This window comes from Microchirus variegatus, assembly GCF_963457635.1.
Source record: "Microchirus variegatus genome assembly, chromosome: 17".
In the NCBI taxonomy this organism is placed as follows: domain Eukaryota; kingdom Metazoa; phylum Chordata; class Actinopteri; order Pleuronectiformes; family Soleidae; genus Microchirus; species Microchirus variegatus.
The window spans coordinates 132,685-156,871 of NC_139818.1; positions in this window are offsets into that span (position 1 = coordinate 132,685).

The window sequence follows — 24,187 nt, forward strand, 5'->3', positions numbered from 1 at the left end:
ATGACTGAGTACAATTTCAAGACATTCCAACATACTTGGAATGTCCAAGTGCATGGATCGCTTTCCTGATTTTCAAAAGTTCATTAAAAATATTCTTCAAGAGATATGCAAATATATTCAACGGATTCTTGTTCAGGGCATGCTTGACTATGACTGTGTACAATTTCAAGACATTCCAAGATACTTTTGGGGTCTTTTTTGAATAAAAAGTTAAGTCACTGCCTAAGTGCACAGACTTTCCTCATTTTCAAAAATTCATTAAAAATATTCCTTAAGAGATATGCAAATATTTTCAATTGATTCTTGTTCAGGGCGTCGTTGACTATGACTGAGTACAATTTCAAGACATTCCAACATACTTGGAATGTCCAAGTGCATGGATCGCTTTTCGGATTTTCATAAATTCATTAAAAATATTCTTCAAGAGATATGCAAATATATTCAACGGATTCTTGTTCAGGGCATGCTTGACTATGACTGTGTACAATTTCAAGACATTCCAATTTACTTTTGGGGTTTTTTTCAAAAAAAAAGTCAAGTCACTAAGTGCATCAGGGCAAATGGATCGTTTCCTTCGTCTCACCTGATATCCTGCTGTGTGATCCACGGTGTCCAAACGTTTGTTTCCAGCGACTGGACGACATGGATGAACTCCTGCAGCTTTAATTCTTTAAAAACAACCCAAAAACATCAAAAGTTAAGTCACTGCCTAAGTGCATGGATCGCTTTCCTGATTTTCAAAAATTCATTAAAAATATTCCTCAAGAGATATGCAAATATATTCAACGGATTCTTGTTCAGGGCGTCGTTGACTATGACTGAGTACAATTTCAAGACATTCCAACATACTTGGAATGTCCAAGTGCATGGATCGCTTTTCGGATTTTCAAAAATTCATTAAAAATATTATTCAAGAGATATGCAAATATATTCAACGGATTCTTGTTCAGGGCATGCTTGACTATGACTGTGTACAATTTCAAGACATTCCAAGATACTTTTGGGGTCTTTTTTGAATAAAAAGTTAAGTCACTGCCTGTGCATGGATCGCTTTCCTGATTTTCAAAAATTCATTAAAAATATTCCTTAAGCGATATGCAAATATTTTCAACGGATTCTTGTTCAGGGCGTCGTTGACTATGACTGAGTACAATTTCAAAACATTCCAACATACTTGGAATGTCCAAGTGCATGGATCGCTTTTCGGATTTTCAAAAATTCATTAAAAATATTCTTCAAGAGATATGCAAATATATTCAACGGATTCTTGTTCAGGGCATGCTTGACTATGACTGTGTACAATTTCAAGACATTCCAAGATACTTTTGGGGTCTTTTTTGACAAAAAAGTTAAGTCACTGCCTAAGTGCATGGATCGCTTTCCTGATTTTCAAAAATTCATTAAAAATATTCCTTAAGCGATATGCAAATATTTTCAACGGATTCTTGTTCAGGGCGTCGTTGACTATGACTGAGTACAATTTCAAGACATTCCAACATACTTGGAATGTCCAAGTGCATGGATCGCTTTCCTGATTTTCAAAAGTTCATTAAAAATATTCTTCAAGAGATATGCAAATATATTCAACGGATTCTTGTTCAGGGCATGCTTGACTATGACTGTGTACAATTTCAAGACATTCCAAGATACCTTTGGGGTCTTTTTTGGATAAAAAGTTAAGTCACTGCCTAAGTGCACAGACTTTCATCATTTTCAAAAATTCATTAAAAATATTCCTTAAGAGATATGCAAATATTTTCAATGGATTCTTGTTCAGGGCGTCGTTGACTATGACCGAGTACAATTTCAAGACATTCCAACATACTTGGAATGTCCAAGTGCATGGATCGCTTTCCGGATTTTCAAAAATTCATTAAAAATATTCTTCAAGAGATATGCAAATATATTCAACGGATTCTTGTTCAGGGCATGCTTGACTATGACTGTGTACAATTTCAAGACATTCCAAGATACTTTTGGGGTCTTTTTTGACGAAAAAGTTAAGTCACTGCCTAAGTGCATGGATCGCTTTCCTGATTTTCAGAAATTCTTTAAAAATATTCCTTAAACGATATGCAAATATTTTCAACGGATTCTTGTTCAGGGCGTCGTTGACTATGACTGAGTACAATTTCAAGACATTCCAACATACTTGGAATGTCCAAGTGCATGGATCGCTTTCCTGATTTTCAAAAGTTCATTAAAAATATTCTTCAAGAGATATGCAAATATATTCAACGGATTCTTGTTCAGGGCATGCTTGACTATGACTGTGTACAATTTCAAGACATTCCAGGATACTTTTGGGGTCTTTTTTGAATAAAAAGTTAAGTCACTGCCTAAGTGCATGGATCGCTTTCCTCATTTTCAAAAATTCATTAAAAATATTCCTTAAGAGATATGCAAATATTTTCAACGGATTCTTGTTCAGGGCGTCGTTGACTATGACTGAGTACAATTTCAAGACATTCCAACATACTTGGAATGTCCAAGTGCATGGATCGCTTTCCTGATTTTCAAAAGTTCATTAAAAATATTCTTCAAGAGATATGCAAATATATTCAACGGATTCTTGTTCAGGGCATGCTTGACTATGACTGTGTACAATTTCAAGACATTCCAAGATACTTTTGGGGTCTTTTTTGAATAAAAAGTTAAGTCACTGCCTAAGTGCACAGACTTTCCTCATTTTCAAAAATTCATTAAAAATATTCCTTAAGAGATATGCAAATATTTTCAATTGATTCTTGTTCAGGGCGTCGTTGACTATGACTGAGTACAATTTCAAGACATTCCAACATACTTGGAATGTCCAAGTGCATGGATCGCTTTTCGGATTTTCAAAAATTCATTAAAAATATTCTTCAAGAGATATGCAAATATATTCAACGGATTCTTGTTCAGGGCATGCTTGACTATGACTGTGTACAATTTCAAGACATTCCTAAGTACTTTTGGGGTCTTTTTTGACAAAAAAGTTAAGTCACTGCCTAAGTGCATGGATCGCTTTCCTGATTTTCAAAAATTCATTAAAAATATTCCTTAAGCGATATGCAAATATTTTCAACGGATTCTTGTTCAGGGCGTCGTTGACTATGACTGAGTACAATTTCAAGACATTCCAACATACTTGGAATGTCCAAGTGCATGGATCGCTTTCCTGATTTTCAAAAGTTCATTAAAAATATTCTTCAAGAGATATGCAAATATATTCAACGGATTCTTGTTCAGGGCATGCTTGACTATGACTGTGTACAATTTCAAGACATTCCAAGATACTTTTGGGGTCTTTTTTGAATAAAAAGTTAAGTCACTGCCTAAGTGCACAGACTTTCATCATTTTCAAAAATTCATTAAAAATATTCCTTAAGAGATATGCAAATATTTTCAATGGATTCTTGTTCAGGGCGTCGTTGACTATGACCGAGTACAATTTCAAGACATTCCAACATACTTGGAATGTCCAAGTGCATGGATCGCTTTCCGGATTTTCAAAAATTCATTAAAAATATTCTTCAGGAGATATGCAAATATATTCAACGGATTCTTGTTCAGGGCATGCTTGACTATGACTGTGTACAATTTCAAGACATTCCAAGATACTTTTGGGGTCTTTTTTGACGAAAAAGTTAAGTCACTGCCTAAGTGCATGGATCGCTTTCCTGATTTTCAGAAATTCTTTAAAAATATTCCTTAAACGATATGCAAATATTTTCAACGGATTCTTGTTCAGGGCGTCGTTGACTATGACTGAGTACAATTTCAAGACATTCCAACATACTTGGAATGTCCAAGTGCATGGATCGCTTTCCTGATTTTCAAAAGTTCATTAAAAATATTCTTCAAGAGATATGCAAATATATTCAACGGATTCTTGTTCAGGGCATGCTTGACTATGACTGTGTACAATTTCAAGACATTCCAAGATACTTTTGGGGTCTTTTTTGAATAAAAAGTTAAGTCACTGCCTAAGTGCACAGACTTTCCTCATTTTCAAAAATTCATTAAAAATATTCCTTAAGAGATATGCAAATATTTTCAATTGATTCTTGTTCAGGGCGTCGTTGACTATGACTGAGTACAATTTCAAGACATTCCAACATACTTGGAATGTCCAAGTGCATGGATCGCTTTTCGGATTTTCAAAAATTCATTAAAAATATTCCTCAAGAGATATGCAAATATATTCAACGGATTCTTGTTCAGGGCATGCTTGACTATGACTGTGTACAATTTCAAGACATTCCAAGATACTTTTGGGGTCTTTTTTGACAAAAAAGTTAAGTCACTGCCTAAGTGCATGGATCGCTTTCCTGATTTTCAAAAATTCATTAAAAATGTTCCTTAAGCGATATGCAAATATTTTCAACGGATTCTTGTTCAGGGCATCGTTGACTATGACTGAGTACAATTTCAAGACATTCCAACATACTTGGAATGTCCAAGTGCATGGATCGCTTTCCTGATTTTCAAAAGTTCATTAAAAATATTCTTCAAGAGATATGCAAATATATTCAACGGATTCTTGTTCAGGGCATGCTTGACTATGACTGTGTACAATTTCAAGACATTCCAAGATACTTTTGGGGTCTTTTTTGAATAAAAAGTTAAGTCACTGCCTAAGTGCACAGACTTTCCTCATTTTCAAAAATTCATTAAAAATATTCCTTAAGAGATATGCAAATATTTTCAATTGATTCTTGTTCAGGGCGTCGTTGACTATGACTGAGTACAATTTCAAGACATTCCAACATACTTGGAATGTCCAAGTGCATGGATCGCTTTTCGGATTTTCAAAAATTCATTAAAAATATTCCTCAAGAGATATGCAAATATATTCAACGGATTCTTGTTCAGGGCATGCTTGACTATGACTGTGTACAATTTCAAGACATTCCAAGATACTTTTGGGGTCTTTTTTGACAAAAAAGTTAAGTCACTGCCTAAGTGCATGGATCGCTTTCCTGATTTTCAAAAATTCATTAAAAATGTTCCTTAAGCGATATGCAAATATTTTCAACGGATTCTTGTTCAGGGCATCGTTGACTATGACTGAGTACAATTTCAAGACATTCCAACATACTTGGAATGTCCAAGTGCATGGATCGCTTTCCTGATTTTCAAAAGTTCATTAAAAATATTCTTCAAGAGATATGCAAATATATTCAACGGATTCTTGTTCAGGGCATGCTTGACTATGACTGTGTACAATTTCAAGACATTCCAAGATACCTTTGGGGTCTTTTTTGAATAAAAAGTTAAGTCACTGCCTAAGTGCACAGACTTTCATCATTTTCAAAAATTCATTAAAAATATTCCTTAAGAGATATGCAAATATTTTCAATTGATTCTTGTTCAGGGCGTCGTTGACTATGACTGAGTACAATTTCAAGACATTCCAACATACTTGGAATGTCCAAGTGCATGGATCACTTTTTGGATTTTCAAAAATTCATTAAAAATATTCTTCAAGAGATATGCAAATATATTCAACGGATTCTTGTTCAGGGCATGCTTGACTATGACTGTGTACAATTTCAAGACATTCCAAGATACTTTTGGGGTCTTTTTTGACAAAAAAGTTAAGTCACTGCCTAAGTGCATGGATCGCTTTCCTGATTTTCAGAAATTCTTTAAAAATATTCCTTAAGCGATATGCAAATATTTTCAACGGATTCTTGTTCAGGGCGTCGTTGACTATGACTGAGTACAATTTCAAGACATTCCAACATACTTGGAATGTCCAAGTGCATGGATCGCTTTCCTGATTTTCAAAAGTTCATTAAAAATATTCTTCAAGAGATATGCAAATATATTCAACGGATTCTTGTTCAGGGCATGCTTGACTATGACTGTGTACAATTTCAAGATATTCCAAGATACCTTTGGGGTCTTTTTTGAATAAAAAGTTAAGTCACTGCCTAAGTGCACAGACTTTCATCATTTTCAAAAATTCATTAAAAATATTCCTTAAGAGATATGCAAATATTTTCAATGGATTCTTGTTCAGGGCGTCGTTGACTATGACCGAGTACAATTTCAAGACATTCCAACATACTTGGAATGTCCAAGTGCATGGATCGCTTTCCGGATTTTCAAAAATTCATTAAAAATATTCTTCAAGAGATATGCAAATATATTCAACGGATTCTTGTTCAGGGCATTCTTGACTATGACTGTGTACAATTTCAAGACATTCCAAGATACTTTTGGGGTCTTTTTTGACGAAAAAGTTAAGTCACTGCCTAAGTGCATGGATCGCTTTCCTGATTTTCAGAAATTCTTTAAAAATATTCCTTAAGCGATATGCAAATATTTTCAACGGATTCTTGTTCAGGGCGTCGTTGACTATGACTGAGTACAATTTCAAGACATTCCAACATACTTGGAATGTCCAAGTGCATGGATCGCTTTCCTGATTTTCAAAAGTTCATTAAAAATATTCTTCAAGAGATATGCAAATATATTCAACGGATTCTTGTTCAGGGCATGCTTGACTATGACTGTGTACAATTTCAAGACATTCCAAGATACCTTTGGGGTCTTTTTTGAATAAAAAGTTAAGTCACTGCCTAAGTGCACAGACTTTCATCATTTTCAAAAATTCATTAAAAATATTCCTTAAGAGATATGCAAATATTTTCAATGGATTTTTGTTCAGGGCGTCGTTGACTATGACCGAGTACAATTTCAAGACATTCCAACATACTTGGAATGTCCAAGTGCATGGATCGCTTTCCTGATTTTCAAAAGTTAATTAAAAATATTCTTCAAGAGATATGCAAATATATTCAACGGATTCTTGTTCAGGGCATGCTTGACTATGACTGTGTACAATTTCAAGACATTCCAAGATACTTTTGGGGTCTTTTTTGAATAAAAAGTTAAGTCACTGCCTAAGTGCATGGATCGCTTTCCTGATTTTCAAAAATTCATTAAAAATATTCCTTAAGCGATATGCAAATATTTTCAACGGATTCTTGTTCAGGGCGTCGTTGACTATGACTGAGTACAATTTCAAAACATTCCAACATACTTGGAATGTCCAAGTGCATGGATCGCTTTTCGGATTTTCAAAAATTCATTAAAAATATTCTTCAAGAGATATGCAAATATATTCAACGGATTCTTGTTCAGGGCATGCTTGACTATGACTGTGTACAATTTCAAGACATTCCAAGATACTTTTGGGGTCTTTTTTGACAAAAAAGTTAAGTCACTGCCTAAGTGCATGGATCGCTTTCCTGATTTTCAAAAATTCATTAAAAATATTCCTTAAGCGATATGCAAATATTTTCAACGGATTCTTGTTCAGGGCGTCGTTGACTATGACTGAGTACAATTTCAAGACATTCCAACATACTTGGAATGTCCAAGTGCATGGATCGCTTTCCTGATTTTCAAAAGTTCATTAAAAATATTCTTCAAGAGATATGCAAATATATTCAACGGATTCTTGTTCAGGGCATGCTTGACTATGACTGTGTACAATTTCAAGACATTCCAAGATACTTTTGGGGTCTTTTTTGAATAAAAAGTTAAGTCACTGCCTAAGTGCACAGACTTTCCTCATTTTCAAAAATTCATTAAAAATATTCCTTAAGAGATATGCAAATATTTTCAATTGATTCTTGTTCAGGGCGTCGTTGACTATGACTGAGTACAATTTCAAGACATTCCAACATACTTGGAATGTCCAAGTGCATGGATCGCTTTTCGGATTTTCATAAATTCATTAAAAATATTCTTCAAGAGATATGCAAATATATTCAACGGATTCTTGTTCAGGGCATGCTTGACTATGACTGTGTACAATTTCAAGACATTCCAATTTACTTTTGGGGTTTTTTTAAAAAAAAAAGTCAAGTCACTAAGTGCATCAGGGCAAATGGATCGTTTCCTTCGTCTCACCTGATATCCTGCTGTGTGATCCACGGTGTCCAAACGTTTGTTTCCAGCGACTGGACGACATGGATGAACTCCTGCAGCTTTAATTCTTTAAAAACAACCCAAAAACATCAAAAGTTAAGTCACTGCCTAAGTGCATGGATCGCTTTCCTGATTTTCAAAAATTCATTAAAAATATTCCTCAAGAGATATGCAAATATATTCAACGGATTCTTGTTCAGGGCGTCGTTGACTATGACTGAGTACAATTTCAAGACATTCCAACATACTTGGAATGTCCAAGTGCATGGATCGCTTTTCGGATTTTCAAAAATTCATTAAAAATATTCTTCAAGAGATATGCAAATATATTCAACGGATTCTTGTTCAGGGCATGCTTGACTATGACTGTGTACAATTTCAAGACATTCCAAGATACTTTTGGGGTCTTTTTTGACAAAAAAGTTAAGTCACTGCCTAAGTGCATGGATCGCTTTTCTGATTTTCAAAATTTCATTAAAAATATTCCTTAAGCGATATGCAAATATTTTCAACGGATTCTTGTTCAGGGCGTCGTTGACTATGACTGAGTACAATTTCAAGACATTCCAACATACTTGGAATGTCCAAGTGCATGGATCGCTTTCCTGATTTTCAAAAGTTCATTAAAAATATTCTTCAAGAGATATGCAAATATATTCAACGGATTCTTGTTCAGGGCATGCTTGACTATGACTGTGTACAATTTCAAGACATTCCAAGATACTTTTGGGGTCTTTTTTGACAAAAAAGTTAAGTCACTGCCTAAGTGCATGGATCGCTTTCCTGATTTTCAAAAATTCATTAAAAATATTCCTTAAACGATATGCAAATATTTTCAACGGATTCTTGTTCAGGGCGTCGTTGACTATGACTGAGTACAATTTCAAGACATTCCAACATACTTGGAATGTCCAAGTGCATGGATAGCTTTCCTGATTTTCAAAAGTTCATTAAAAATATTCTTCAAGAGATATGCAAATATATTCAACGGATTCTTGTTCAGGGCATGCTTGACTATGACTGTGTACAATTTCAAGACATTCCAAGATACTTTTGGGGTCTTTTTTGAATAAAAAGTTAAGTCACTGCCTAAGTGCACAGACTTTCATCATTTTCAAAAATTCATTAAAAATATTCCTTAAGAGATATGCAAATATTTTCAATGGATTCTTGTTCAGGGCGTCGTTGACTATGACCGAGTACAATTTCAAGACATTCCAACATACTTGGAATGTCCAAGTGCATGGATCGCTTTCCGGATTTTCAAAAATTCATTAAAAATATTCTTCAGGAGATATGCAAATATATTCAACGGATTCTTGTTCAGGGCATGCTTGACTATGACTGTGTACAATTTCAAGACATTCCAAGATACTTTTGGGGTCTTTTTTGACAAAAAAGTTAAGTCACTGCCTAAGTGCATGGATCGCTTTCCTGATTTTCAAAAATTCATTAAAAATATTCCTTAAACGATATGCAAATATTTTCAACGGATTCTTGTTCAGGGCGTCGTTGACTATGACTGAGTACAATTTCAAGACATTCCAACATACTTGGAATGTCCAAGTGCATGGATAGCTTTCCTGATTTTCAAAAGTTCATTAAAAATATTCTTCAAGAGATATGCAAATATATTCAACGGATTCTTGTTCAGGGCATGCTTGACTATGACTGTGTACAATTTCAAGACATTCCAAGATACTTTTGGGGTCTTTTTTGAATAAAAAGTTAAGTCACTGCCTAAGTGCACAGACTTTCATCATTTTCAAAAATTCATTAAAAATATTCCTTAAGAGATATGCAAATATTTTCAATGGATTCTTGTTCAGGGCGTCGTTGACTATGACCGAGTACAATTTCAAGACATTCCAACATACTTGGAATGTCCAAGTGCATGGATCGCTTTCCGGATTTTCAAAAATTCATTAAAAATATTCTTCAGGAGATATGCAAATATATTCAACGGATTCTTGTTCAGGGCATGCTTGACTATGACTGTGTACAATTTCAAGACATTCCAAGATACTTTTGGGGTCTTTTTTGACGAAAAAGTTAAGTCACTGCCTAAGTGCATGGATCGCTTTCCTGATTTTCAGAAATTCTTTAAAAATATTGCTTAAACGATATGCAAATATTTTCAACGGATTCTTGTTCAGGGCGTCGTTGACTATGACTGAGTACAATTTCAAGACATTCCAACATACTTGGAATGTCCAAGTGCATGGATCGCTTTCCTGATTTTCAAAAGTTCATTAAAAATATTCTTCAAGAGATATGCAAATATATTCAACGGATTCTTGTTCAGGGCATGCTTGACTATGACTGTGTACAATTTCAAGACATTCCAAGATACTTTTGGGGTCTTTTTTGAATAAAAAGTTAAGTCACTGCCTAAGTGCACAGACTTTCCTCATTTTCAAAAATTCATTAAAAATATTCCTTAAGAGATATGCAAATATTTTCAATTGATTCTTGTTCAGGGCGTCGTTGACTATGACTGAGTACAATTTCAAGACATTCCAACATACTTGGAATGTCCAAGTGCATGGATCGCTTTTCGGATTTTCAAAAATTCATTAAAAATATTCCTCAAGAGATATGCAAATATATTCAACGGATTCTTGTTCAGGGCGTCGTTGACTATGACTGAGTACAATTTCAAGACATTCCAACATACTTGGAATGTCCAAGTGCATGGATCGCTTTCCTGATTTTCAAAAGTTCATTAAAAATATTCTTCAAGAGATATGCAAATATATTCAACGGATTCTTGTTCAGGGCATGCTTGACTATGACTGTGTACAATTTCAAGACATTCCAAGATACTTTTGGGGTCTTTTTTGAATAAAAAGTTAAGTCACTGCCTAAGTGCACAGACTTTCCTCATTTTCAAAAATTCATTAAAAATATTCCTTAAGAGATATGCAAATATTTTCAATTGATTCTTGTTCAGGGCGTCGTTGACTATGACTGAGTACAATTTCAAGACATTCCAACATACTTGGAATGTCCAAGTGCATGGATCGCTTTTCGGATTTTCATAAATTCATTAAAAATATTCTTCAAGAGATATGCAAATATATTCAACGGATTCTTGTTCAGGGCATGCTTGACTATGACTGTGTACAATTTCAAGACATTCCAATTTACTTTTGGGGTTTTTTTTAAAAAAAAAGTCAAGTCACTAAGTGCATCAGGGCAAATGGATCGTTTCCTTCGTCTCACCTGATATCCTGCTGTGTGATCCACGGTGTCCAAACGTTTGTTTCCAGCGACTGGACGACATGGATGAACTCCTGCAGCTTTAATTCTTTAAAAACAACCCAAAAACATCAAAAGTTAAGTCACTGCCTAAGTGCATGGATCGCTTTCCTGATTTTCAAAAATTCATTAAAAATATTCCTTAAGAAATATGCAAATATTTTCAATGGATTCTTGTTCAGGGCGTTGTTGACTATGACTGAGTACAATTTCAAGACATTCCAACATACTTGGAATGTCCAAGTGCATGGATCGCTTTCCGGATTTTCAAAAATTCATTAAAAATATTCTTCAAGAGATATGCAAATATATTCAACGGATTCTTGTTCAGGGCATGCTTGACTATGACTGTGTACAATTTCAAGACATTCCAAGATACTTTTGGGGTCTTTTTTGACGAAAAAGTTAAGTCACTGCCTAAGTGCATGGATCGCTTTCCTGATTTTCAGAAATTCTTTAAAAATATTCCTTAAACGATATGCAAATATTTTCAACGGATTCTTGTTCAGGGCGTCGTTGACTATGACTGAGTACAATTTCAAGACATTCCAACATACTTGGAATGTCCAAGTGCATGGATCGCTTTCCTGATTTTCAAAAGTTCATTAAAAATATTCTTCAAGAGATATGCAAATATATTCAACGGATTCTTGTTCAGGGCATGCTTGACTATGACTGTGTACAATTTCAAGACATTCCAGGATACTTTTGGGGTCTTTTTTGAATAAAAAATTAAGTCACTGCCTAAGTGCACAGACTTTCCTCATTTTCAAAAATTCATTAAAAATATTCCTTAAGAGATATGCAAATATTTTCAATTGATTCTTGTTCAGGGCGTCGTTGACTATGACTGAGTACAATTTCAAGACATTCCAACATACTTGGAATGTCCAAGTGCATGGATCGCTTTTCGGATTTTCAAAAATTCATTAAAAATATTCTTCAAGAGATATGCAAATATATTCAACGGATTCTTGTTCAGGGCATGCTTGACTATGACTGTGTACAATTTCAAGACATTCCAAGATACTTTTGGGGTCTTTTTTGACAAAAAAGTTAAGTCACTGCCTAAGTGCATGGATCGCTTTCCTGATTTTCAAAAATTCATTAAAAATATTCCTTAAACGATATGCAAATATTTTCAACGGATTCTTGTTCAGGGCGTCGTTGACTATGACTGAGTACAATTTCAAGACATTCCAACATACTTGGAATGTCCAAGTGCATGGATAGCTTTCCTGATTTTCAAAAGTTCATTAAAAATATTCTTCAAGAGATATGCAAATATATTCAACGGATTCTTGTTCAGGGCATGCTTGACTATGACTGTGTACAATTTCAAGACATTCCAAGATACTTTTGGGGTCTTTTTTGAATAAAAAGTTAAGTCACTGCCTAAGTGCACAGACTTTCATCATTTTCAAAAATTCATTAAAAATATTCCTTAAGAGATATGCAAATATTTTCAATGGATTCTTGTTCAGGGCGTCGTTGACTATGACCGAGTACAATTTCAAGACATTCCAACATACTTGGAATGTCCAAGTGCATGGATCGCTTTCCGGATTTTCAAAAATTCATTAAAAATATTCTTCAGGAGATATGCAAATATATTCAACGGATTCTTGTTCAGGGCATGCTTGACTATGACTGTGTACAATTTCAAGACATTCCAAGATACTTTTGGGGTCTTTTTTGACGAAAAAGTTAAGTCACTGCCTAAGTGCATGGATCGCTTTCCTGATTTTCAGAAATTCTTTAAAAATATTCCTTAAACGATATGCAAATATTTTCAACGGATTCTTGTTCAGGGCGTCGTTGACTATGACTGAGTACAATTTCAAGACATTCCAACATACTTGGAATGTCCAAGTGCATGGATCGCTTTCCTGATTTTCAAAAGTTCATTAAAAATATTCTTCAAGAGATATGCAAATATATTCAACGGATTCTTGTTCAGGGCATGCTTGACTATGACTGTGTACAATTTCAAGACATTCCAAGATACTTTTGGGGTCTTTTTTGAATAAAAAGTTAAGTCACTGCCTAAGTGCACAGACTTTCCTCATTTTCAAAAATTCATTAAAAATATTCCTTAAGAGATATGCAAATATTTTCAATTGATTCTTGTTCAGGGCGTCGTTGACTATGACTGAGTACAATTTCAAGACATTCCAACATACTTGGAATGTCCAAGTGCATGGATCGCTTTTCGGATTTTAAAAAATTCATTAACAATATTCCTCAAGAGATATGCAAATATATTCAACGGATTCTTGTTCAGGGCGTCGTTGACTATGACTGAGTACAATTTCAAGACATTCCAACATACTTGGAATGTCCAAGTGCATGGATCGCTTTCCTGATTTTCAAAAGTTCATTAAAAATATTCTTCAAGAGATATGCAAATATATTCAACGGATTCTTGTTCAGGGCATGCTTGACTATGACTGTGTACAATTTCAAGACATTCCAAGATACTTTTGGGGTCTTTTTTGAATAAAAAGTTAAGTCACTGCCTAAGTGCACAGACTTTCCTCATTTTCAAAAATTCATTAAAAATATTCCTTAAGAGATATGCAAATATTTTCAATTGATTCTTGTTCAGGGCGTCGTTGACTATGACTGAGTACAATTTCAAGACATTCCAACATACTTGGAATGTCCAAGTGCATGGATCGCTTTTCGGATTTTCATAAATTCATTAAAAATATTCTTCAAGAGATATGCAAATATATTCAACGGATTCTTGTTCAGGGCATGCTTGACTATGACTGTGTACAATTTCAAGACATTCCAATTTACTTTTGGGGTTTTTTTAAAAAAAAAAGTCAAGTCACTAAGTGCATCAGGGCAAATGGATCGTTTCCTTCGTCTCACCTGATATCCTGCTGTGTGATCCACGGTGTCCAAACGTTTGTTTCCAGCGACTGGACGACATGGATGAACTCCTGCAGCTTTAATTCTTTAAAAACAACCCAAAAACATCAAAAGTTAAGTCACTGCCTAAGTGCATGGATCGCTTTCCTGATTTTCAAAAATTCATTAAAAATATTCCTCAAGAGATATGCAAATATATTCAACAGATTCTTGTTCAGGGCGTCATTGACTATGACTGAGTACAATTTCAAGACATTTCAACATACTTGGAATGTCCAAGTGCATGGATCGCTTTTCGGATTTTCAAAAATTCATTAAAAATATTCTTCAAGAGATATGCAAATATATTCAACGGATTCTTGTTCAGGGCATGCTTGACTATGACTGTGTACAATTTCAAGACATTCCAAGATACTTTTGGGGTCTTTTTTGACAAAAAAGTTAAGTCACTGCCTAAGTGCATGGATCGCTTTCCTGATTTTCAAAAATTCATTAAAAATATTCCTCAAGAGATATGCAAATATATTCAACGGATTCTTGTTCAGGGCGTCGTTGACTATGACTGAGTACAATTTCAAGACATTCCAACATACTTGGAATGTCCAAGTGCATGGATCGCTTTCCTGATTTTCAAAAGTTCATTAAAAATATTCTTCAAGAGATATGCAAATATATTCAACGGATTCTTGTTCAGGGCATGCTTGACTATGACTGTGTACAATTTCAAGACATTCCAAGATACCTTTGGGGTCTTTTTTGGATAAAAAGTTAAGTCACTGCCGAAGTGCACAGACTTTCATCATTTTCAAAAATTCATTAAAAATATTCCTTAAGAGATATGCAAATATTTTCAATGGATTCTTGTTCAGGGCGTCATTGACTATGACCGAGTACAATTTCAAGACATTCCAACATACTTGGAATGTCCAAGTGCATGGATCGCTTTCCGGATTTTCAAAAATTCATTAAAAATATTCTTCAAGAGATATGCAAATATATTCAATGGATTCTTGTTCAGGGCATGCTTGACTATGACTGTGTACAATTTCAAGACATTCCAAGATACTTTTGGGGTCTTTTTTGACGAAAAAGTTAAGTCACTGCCTAAGTGCATGGATCGCTTTCCTGATTTTCAGAAATTCTTTAAAAATATTCCTTAAACGATATGCAAATATTTTCAACGGATTCTTGTTCAGGGCGTCGTTGACTATGACTGAGTACAATTTCAAGACATTCCAACATACTTGGAATGTCCAAGTGCATGGATCGCTTTCCTGATTTTCAAAAGTTCATTAAAAATATTCTTCAAGAGATATGCAAATATATTCAACGGATTCTTGTTCAGGGCATGCTTGACTATGACTGTGTACAATTTCAAGACATTCCAGGATACTTTTGGGGTCTTTTTTGAATAAAAAGTTAAGTCACTGCCTAAGTGCACAGACTTTCCTCATTTTCAAAAATTCATTAAAAATATTCCTTAAGAGATATGCAAATATTTTCAATTGATTCTTGTTCAGGGCGTCGTTGACTATGACTGAGTACAATTTCAAGACATTCCAACATACTTGGAATGTCCAAGTGCATGGATCGCTTTTCGGATTTTCAAAAATTCATTAAAAATATTCTTCAAGAGATATGCAAATATATTCAACGGATTCTTGTTCAGGGCATGCTTGACTATGACTGTGTACAATTTCAAGACATTCCAAGATACTTTTGGGGTCTTTTTTGACAAAAAAGTTAAGTCACTGCCTAAGTGCATGGATCGCTTTTCTGATTTTCAAAATTTCATTAAAAATATTCCTTAAGCGATATGCAAATATTTTCAACGGATTCTTGTTCAGGGCGTCGTTGACTATGACTGAGTACAATTTCAAGACATTCCAACATACTTGGAATGTCCAAGTGCATGGATCGCTTTCCTGATTTTCAAAAGTTCATTAAAAATATTCTTCAAGAGATATGCAAATATATTCAACGGATTCTTGTTCAGGGCATGCTTGACTATGACTGTGTACAATTTCAAGACATTCCAAGATACTTTTGGGGTCTTTTTTGAATAAAAAGTTAAGTCACTGCCTAAGTGCACAGACTTTCCTCATTTTCAAAAATTCATTAAAAATATTCCTTAAGAGATATGCAAATATTTTCAATTGATTCTTGTTCAGGGCGTCGTTGACTATGACTGAGTACAATTTCAAGACATTCCAACATACTTGGAATGTCCAAGTGCATGGATCGCTTTTCGGATTTTCAAAAATTCATTAAAAATATTCTTCAAGAGATATGCAAATATATTCAACGGATTCTTGTTCAGGGCATGCTTGACTATGACTGTGTACAATTTCAAGACATTCCAAGATACTTTTGGGGTCTTTTTTGACAAAAAAGTTAAGTCACTGCCTAAGTGCATGGATCGCTTTCCTGATTTTCAAAAATTCATTAAAAATATTCCTTAAGCGATATGCAAATATTTTCAACGGATTCTTGTTCAGGGTGTCGTTGACTATGACTGAGTACAATTTCAAGACATTCCAACATACTTGGAATGTCCAAGTGCATGGATCGCTTTCCTGATTTTCAAAAGTTCATTAAAAATATTCTTCAAGAGATATGCAAATATATTCAACGGATTCTTGTTCAGGGCATGCTTGACTATGACTGTGTACAATTTCAAGACATTCCAAGATACTTTTGGGGTCTTTTTTGAATAAAAAGTTAAGTCACTGCCTAAGTGCACAGACTTTCATCATTTTCAAAAATTCATTAAAAATATTCCTTAAGAGATATGCAAATATTTTCAATGGATTCTTGTTCAGGGCATCGTTGACTATGACTGAGTACAATTTCAAGACATTCCAACATACTTGGAATGTCCAAGTGCATGGATCGCTTTCCTGATTTTCAAAAGTTCATTAAAAATATTCTTCAAGAGATATGCAAATATATTCAACGGATTCTTGTTCAGGGCATGCTTGACTATGACTGTGTACAATTTCAAGACATTCCAAGATACTTTTGGGGTCTTTTTTGAATAAAAAGTTAAGTCACTGCCTAAGTGCACAGACTTTCATCATTTTCAAAAATTCATTAAAAATATTCCTTAAGAGATATGCAAATATTTTCAATGGATTTTTGTTCAGGGCGTCGTTGACTATGACCGAGTACAATTTCAAGACATTCCAACATACTTGGAATGTCCAAGTGCATGGATCGCTTTCCGGATTTTCAAAAATTCATTAAAAATATTCTTCAAGAGATATGCAAATATATTCAACGGATTCTTGTTCAGGGCATTCTTGACTATGACTGTGTACAATTTCAAGACATTCCAAGATACTTTTGGGGTCTTTTTTGACGAAAAAGTTAAGTCACTGCCTAAGTGCATGGATCGCTTTCCTGATTTTCAGAAATTCTTTAAAAATATTCCTTAAACGATATGCAAATATTTTCAACGGATTCTTGTTCAGGGCGTCGTTGACTATGACTGAGTACAATTTCAAGACATTCCAACATACTTGGAATGTCCAAGTGCATGGATCGCTTTCCTGATTTTCAAAAGTTCATTAAAAATATTCTTCAAGAGATATGCAAATATATTCAACGGATTCTTGTTCAGGGCATGCTTGACTATGACTGTGTACAATTTCAAGACATTCCAAGATACTTTTGGGGTCTTTTTTGAATAAAAAGTTAAGTCACTGCCTAAGTGCACAGACTTTCATCATTTTCAAAAATTCATTAAAAATATTCCTTAAGATATATGCAAATATTTTCAATGGATTTTTGTTCAGGGCGTCGTTGACTATGACCGAGTACAATTTCAAGACATTCCAACATACTTGGAATGTCCAAGTGCATGGATCGCTTTCCGGATTTTCAAAAATTCATTAAAAATATTCTTCAAGAGATGTGCAAATATATTCAACGGATTCTTGTTCAGGGCATTCTTGACTATGACTGTGTACAATTTCAAGACATTCCAAGATACTTTTGGGGTCTTTTTTGAATAAAAAGTTAAGTCACTGCCTAAGTGCACAGACTTTCCTCATTTTCAAAAATTCATTAAAAATATTCCTTAAGAGATATGCAAATATTTTCAATTGATTCTTGTTCAGGGCGTCGTTGACTATGACTGAGTACAATTTCAAGACATTCCAACATACTTGGAATGTCCAAGTGCATAAATCGCTTTTCGGATTTTCAAAAATTCATTAAAAATATTCTTCAAGAGATATGCAAATATATTCAACGGATTCTTGTTCAGGGCATGCTTGACTATGACTGTGTACAATTTCAAGACATTCCAATTTACTTTTGGGGTTTTTTTTAAAAAAAAAGTCAAGTCACTAAGTGCATCAGGGCAAATGGATCGTTTCCTTCGTCTCACCTGATATCCTGCTGTGTGATCCACGGTGTCCAAACGTTTGTTTCCAGCGACTGGACGACATGGATGAACTCCTGCAGCTTTAATTCTTTAAAAACAACCCAAAAACATCAAAAGTTAAGTCACTGCCTAAGTGCATGGATCGCTTTCCTGATTTTCAAAAATTCATTAAAAATATTCCTCAAGAGATATGCAAATATATTCAACAGATTCTTGTTCAGGGCGTCGTTGACTATGACTGAGTACAATTTCAAGACATTCCAACATACTTGGAATGTCCAAGTGCATGGATCGCTTTTCGGATTTTCAAAAATTCATTAAAAATATTCTTCAAGAGATATGCAAATATATTCAACGGATTCTTGTTCAGGGCATGCTTGACTATGACTGTGTACAATTTCAAGACATTCCAAGATACTTTTGGGGTCTTTTTTGACAAAAAAGTTAAGTCACTGCCTAAGTGCATGGATCGCTTTCCTGATTTTCAAAAATTCATTAAAAATATTCCTCAAGAGATATGCAAATATATTCAACGGATTCTTGTTCAGGGCGTCGTTGACTATGACTGAGTACAATTTCAAGACATTCCAACATACTTGGAATGTCCAAGTGCATGGATCGCTTTCCTGATTTTCAAAAGTTCATTAAAAATATTCTTCAAGAGATATGCAAATATATTCAACGGATTCTTGTTCAGGGCATGCTTGACTATGACTGTGTACAATTTCAAGACATTCCAAGATACCTTTGGGGTCTTTTTTGGATAAAAAGTTAAGTCACTGCCGAAGTGCACAGACTTTCATCATTTTCAAAAATTCATTAAAAATATTCCTTAAGAGATATGCAAATATTTTCAATGGATTCTTGTTCAGGGCGTCGTTGACTATGACCGAGTACAATTTCAAGACATTCCAACATACTTGGAATGTCCAAGTGCATGGATCGCTTTCCGGATTTTCAAAAATTCATTAAAAATATTCTTCAAGAGATATGCAAATATATTCAATGGATTCTTGTTCAGGGCATGCTTGACTATGACTGTGTACAATTTCAAGACATTCCAAGATACTTTTGGGGTCTTTTTTGACGAAAAAGTTAAGTCACTGCCTAAGTGCATGGATCGCTTTCCTGATTTTCAGAAATTCTTTAAAAATATTCCTTAAACGATATGCAAATATTTTCAACGGATTCTTGTTCAGGGCGTCGTTGACTATGACTGAGTACAATTTCAAGACATTCCAACATACTTGGAATGTCCAAGTGCATGGATCGCTTTCCTGATTTTCAAAAGTTCATTAAAAATATTCTTCAAGAGATATGCAAATATATTCAACGGATTCTTGTTCAGGGCATGCTTGACTATGACTGTGTACAATTTCAAGACATTCCAGGATACTTTTGGGGTCTTTTTTGAATAAAAAGTTAAGTCACTGCCTAAGTGCACAGACTTTCCTCATTTTCAAAAATTCATTAAAAATATTCCTTAAGAGATATGCAAATATTTTCAATTGATTCTTGTTCAGGGCGTCGTTGACTATGACTGAGTACAATTTCAAGACATTCCAACATACTTGGAATGTCCAAGTGCATGGATCGCTTTTCGGATTTTCAAAAATTCATTAAAAATATTCTTCAAGAGATATGCAAATATATTCAACGGATTCTTGTTCAGGGCATGCTTGACTATGACTGTGTACAATTTCAAGACATTCCAAGATACTTTTGGGGTCTTTTTTGACAAAAAAGTTAAGTCACTGCCTAAGTGCATGGATCGCTTTTCTGATTTTCAAAATTTCATTAAAAATATTCCTTAAGCGATATGCAAATATTTTCAACGGATTCTTGTTCAGGGCGTCGTTGACTATGACTGAGTACAATTTCAAGACATTCCAACATACTTGGAATGTCCAAGTGCATGGATCGCTTTCCTGATTTTCAAAAGTTCATTAAAAATATTCTTCAAGAGATATGCAAATATATTCAACGGATTCTTGTTCAGGGCATGCTTGACTATGACTGTGTACAATTTCAAGACATTCCAAGATACTTTTGGGGTCTTTTTTGAATAAAAAGTTAAGTCACTGCCTAAGTGCACAGACTTTCCTCATTTTCAAAAATTCATTAAAAATATTCCTTAAGAGATATGCAAATATTTTCAATTGATTCTTGTTCAGGGCGTCGTTGACTATGACTGAGTACAATTTCAAGACATTCCAACATACTTGGAATGTCCAAGTGCATGGATCGCTTTTCGGATTTTCAAAAATTCATTAAAAATATTCTTCAAGAGATATGCAAATATATTCAACGGATTCTTGTTCAGGGCATGCTTGACTATGACTGTGTACAATTTCAAGACATTCCAAGATACTTTTGGGGTCTTTTTTGACAAAAAAGTTAAGTCACTGCCTAAGTGCATGGATCGCTTTCCTGATTTTCAAAAATTCATTAAAAATATTCCTTAAGCGATATGCAAATATTTTCAACGGATTCTTGTTCAGGGTGTCGTTGACTATGACTGAGTACAATTTCAAGACATTCCAACATACTTGGAATGTCCAAGTGCATGGATCGCTTTCCTGATTTTCAAAAGTTCATTAAAAATATTCTTCAAGAGATATGCAAATATATTCAACGGATTCTTGTTCAGGGCATGCTTGACTATGACTGTGTACAATTTCAAGACATTCCAAGATACTTTTGGGGTCTTTTTTGAATAAAAAGTTAAGTCACTGCCTAAGTGCACAGACTTTCATCATTTTCAAAAATTCATTAAAAATATTCCTTAAGAGATATGCAAATATTTTCAATGGATTCTTGTTCAGGGCATCGTTGACTATGACTGAGTACAATTTCAAGACATTCCAACATACTTGGAATGTCCAAGTGCATGGATCGCTTTTCGGATTTTCAAAATTTCATTAAAAATATTCTTCAAGAGATATGCAAATATATTCAACGGATTCTTGTTCAGGGCATGCTTGACTATGACTGTGTACAATTTCAAGACATTCCAAGATACTTTTGGGGTCTTTTTTGAATAAAAAGTTAAGTCACTGCCTAAGTGCACAGACTTTCATCATTTTCAAAAATTCATTAAAAATATTCCTTAAGAGATATGCAAATATTTTCAATGGATTTTTGTTCAGGGCGTCGTTGACTATGACCGAGTACAATTTCAAGACATTCCAACATACTTGGAATGTCCAAGTGCATGGATCGCTTTCCGGATTTTCAAAAATTCATTAAAAATATTCTTCAAGAGATATGCAAATATATTCAACGGATTCTTGTTCAGGGCATTCTTGACTATGACTGTGTACAATTTCAAGACATTCCAAGATACTTTTGGGGTCTTTTTTGACGAAAAAGTTAAGTCACTGCCTAAGTGCATGGATCGCTTTCCTGATTTTCAGAAATTCTTTAAAAATATTCCTTAAACGATATGCAAATATTTTCAACGGATTCTTGTTCAGGGCGTCGTTGACTATGACTGAGTACAATTTCAAGACATTCCAACATACTTGGAATGTCCAAGTGCATGGATCGCTTTCCTGATTTTCAAAAGTTCATTAAAAATATTCTTCAAGAGATATGCAAATATATTCAACGGATTCTTGTTCAGGGCATGCTTGACTATGACTGTGTACAATTTCAAGACATTCCAAGATACTTTTGGGGTCTTTTTTGAATAAAAAGTTAAGTCACTGCCTAAGTGCACAGACTTTCATCATTTTCAAAAATTCATTAAAAATATTCCTTAAGAGATATGCAAATATTTTCAATGGATTTTTGTTCAGGGCGTCGTTGACTATGACCGAGTACAATTTCAAGACATTCCAACATACTTGGAATGTCCAAGTGCATGGATCGCTTTCCGGATTTTCAAAAATTCATTAAAAATATTCTTCAAGAGATGTGCAAATATATTCAACGGATTCTTGTTCAGGGCATTCTTGACTATGACTGTGTACAATTTCAAGACATTCCAAGATACTTTTGGGGTCTTTTTTGAATAAAAAGTTAAGTCACTGCCTAAGTGCACAGACTTTCCTCATTTTCAAAAATTCATTAAAAATATTCCTTAAGAGATATGCAAATATTTTCAATTGATTCTTGTTCAGGGCGTCGTTGACTATGACTGAGTACAATTTCAAGACATTCCAACATACTTGGAATGTCCAAGTGCATAAATCGCTTTTCGGATTTTCAAAAATTCATTAAAAATATTCTTCAAGAGATGTGCAAATATATTCAACGGATTCTTGTTCAGGGCATTCTTGACTATGACTGTGTACAATTTCAAGACATTCCAAGATACTTTTGGGGTCTTTTTTGAATAAAAAGTTAAGTCACTGCCTAAGTGCACAGACTTTCCTCATTTTCAAAAATTCATTAAAAATATTCCTTAAGCGATATGCAAATATTTTCAACGGATTCTTGTTCAGGGCGTCGTTGACTATGACTGAGTACAATTTCAAGACATTCCAACATACTTGGAATGTCCAAGTGCATAAATCGCTTTTCGGATTTTCAAAAATTCATTAAAAATATTCTTCAAGAGATATGCAAATATATTCAACGGATTCTTGTTCAGGGCATGCTTGACTATGACTGTGTACAATTTCAAGACATTCCAAGATACTTTTGGGGTCTTTTTTGACGAAAAAGTTAAGTCACTGCCTAAGTGCATGGATCGCTTTCCTGATTTTCAGAAATTCTTTAAAAATATTCCTTAAACGATATGCAAATATTTTCAACGGATTCTTGTTCAGGGCGTCGTTGACTATGACTGAGTACAATTTCAAGACATTCCAACATACTTGGAATGTCCAAGTGCATGGATCGCTTTCCTGATTTTCAAAAGTTCATTAAAAATATTCTTCAAGAGATATGCAAATATATTCAACGGATTCTTGTTCAGGGCATGCTTGACTATGACTGTGTACAATTTCAAGACATTCCAAGATACTTTTGGGGTCTTTTTTGAATAAAAAGTTAAGTCACTGCCTAAGTGCATGGATCGCTTTCCTGATTTTCAGAAATTCTTTAAAAATATTCCTTAAACGATATGCAAATATTTTCAACGGATTCTTGTTCAGGGCGTCGTTGACTATGACTGAGTACAATTTCAAGACATTCCAACATACTTGGAATGTCCAAGTGCATGGATCGCTTTCCTGATTTTCAAAAGTTCATTAAAAATATTCTTCAAGAGATATGCAAATATATTCAACGGATTCTTGTTCAGGGCATGCTTGACTATGACTGTGTACAATTTCAAGACATTCCAAGATACTTTTGGGGTCTTTTTTGAATAAAAAGTTAAGTCACTGCCTAAGTGCACAGACTTTCCTCATTTTCAAAAATTCATTAAAAATATTCCTTAAGCGATATGCAAATATTTTCAATTGATTCTTGTTCAGGGCGTCGTTGACTATGACTGAGTACAATTTCAAGACATTCCAACATACTTGGAATGTCCAAGTGCATGGATCGCTTTTCGGATTTTCAAAATTTCATTAAAAATATTCTTCAAGAGATATGCAAATATATTCAACGGATTCTTGTTCAGGGCATGCTTGACTATGACTGTGTACAATTTCAAGACATTCCAAGATACTTTTGGGGTCTTTTTTGACAAAAAAAGTTAAGTCACTGCCTAAGTGCATGGATCGCTTTCCTCATTTTCAGAAATTCATTAAAAATATTCCTTAAGCGATATGC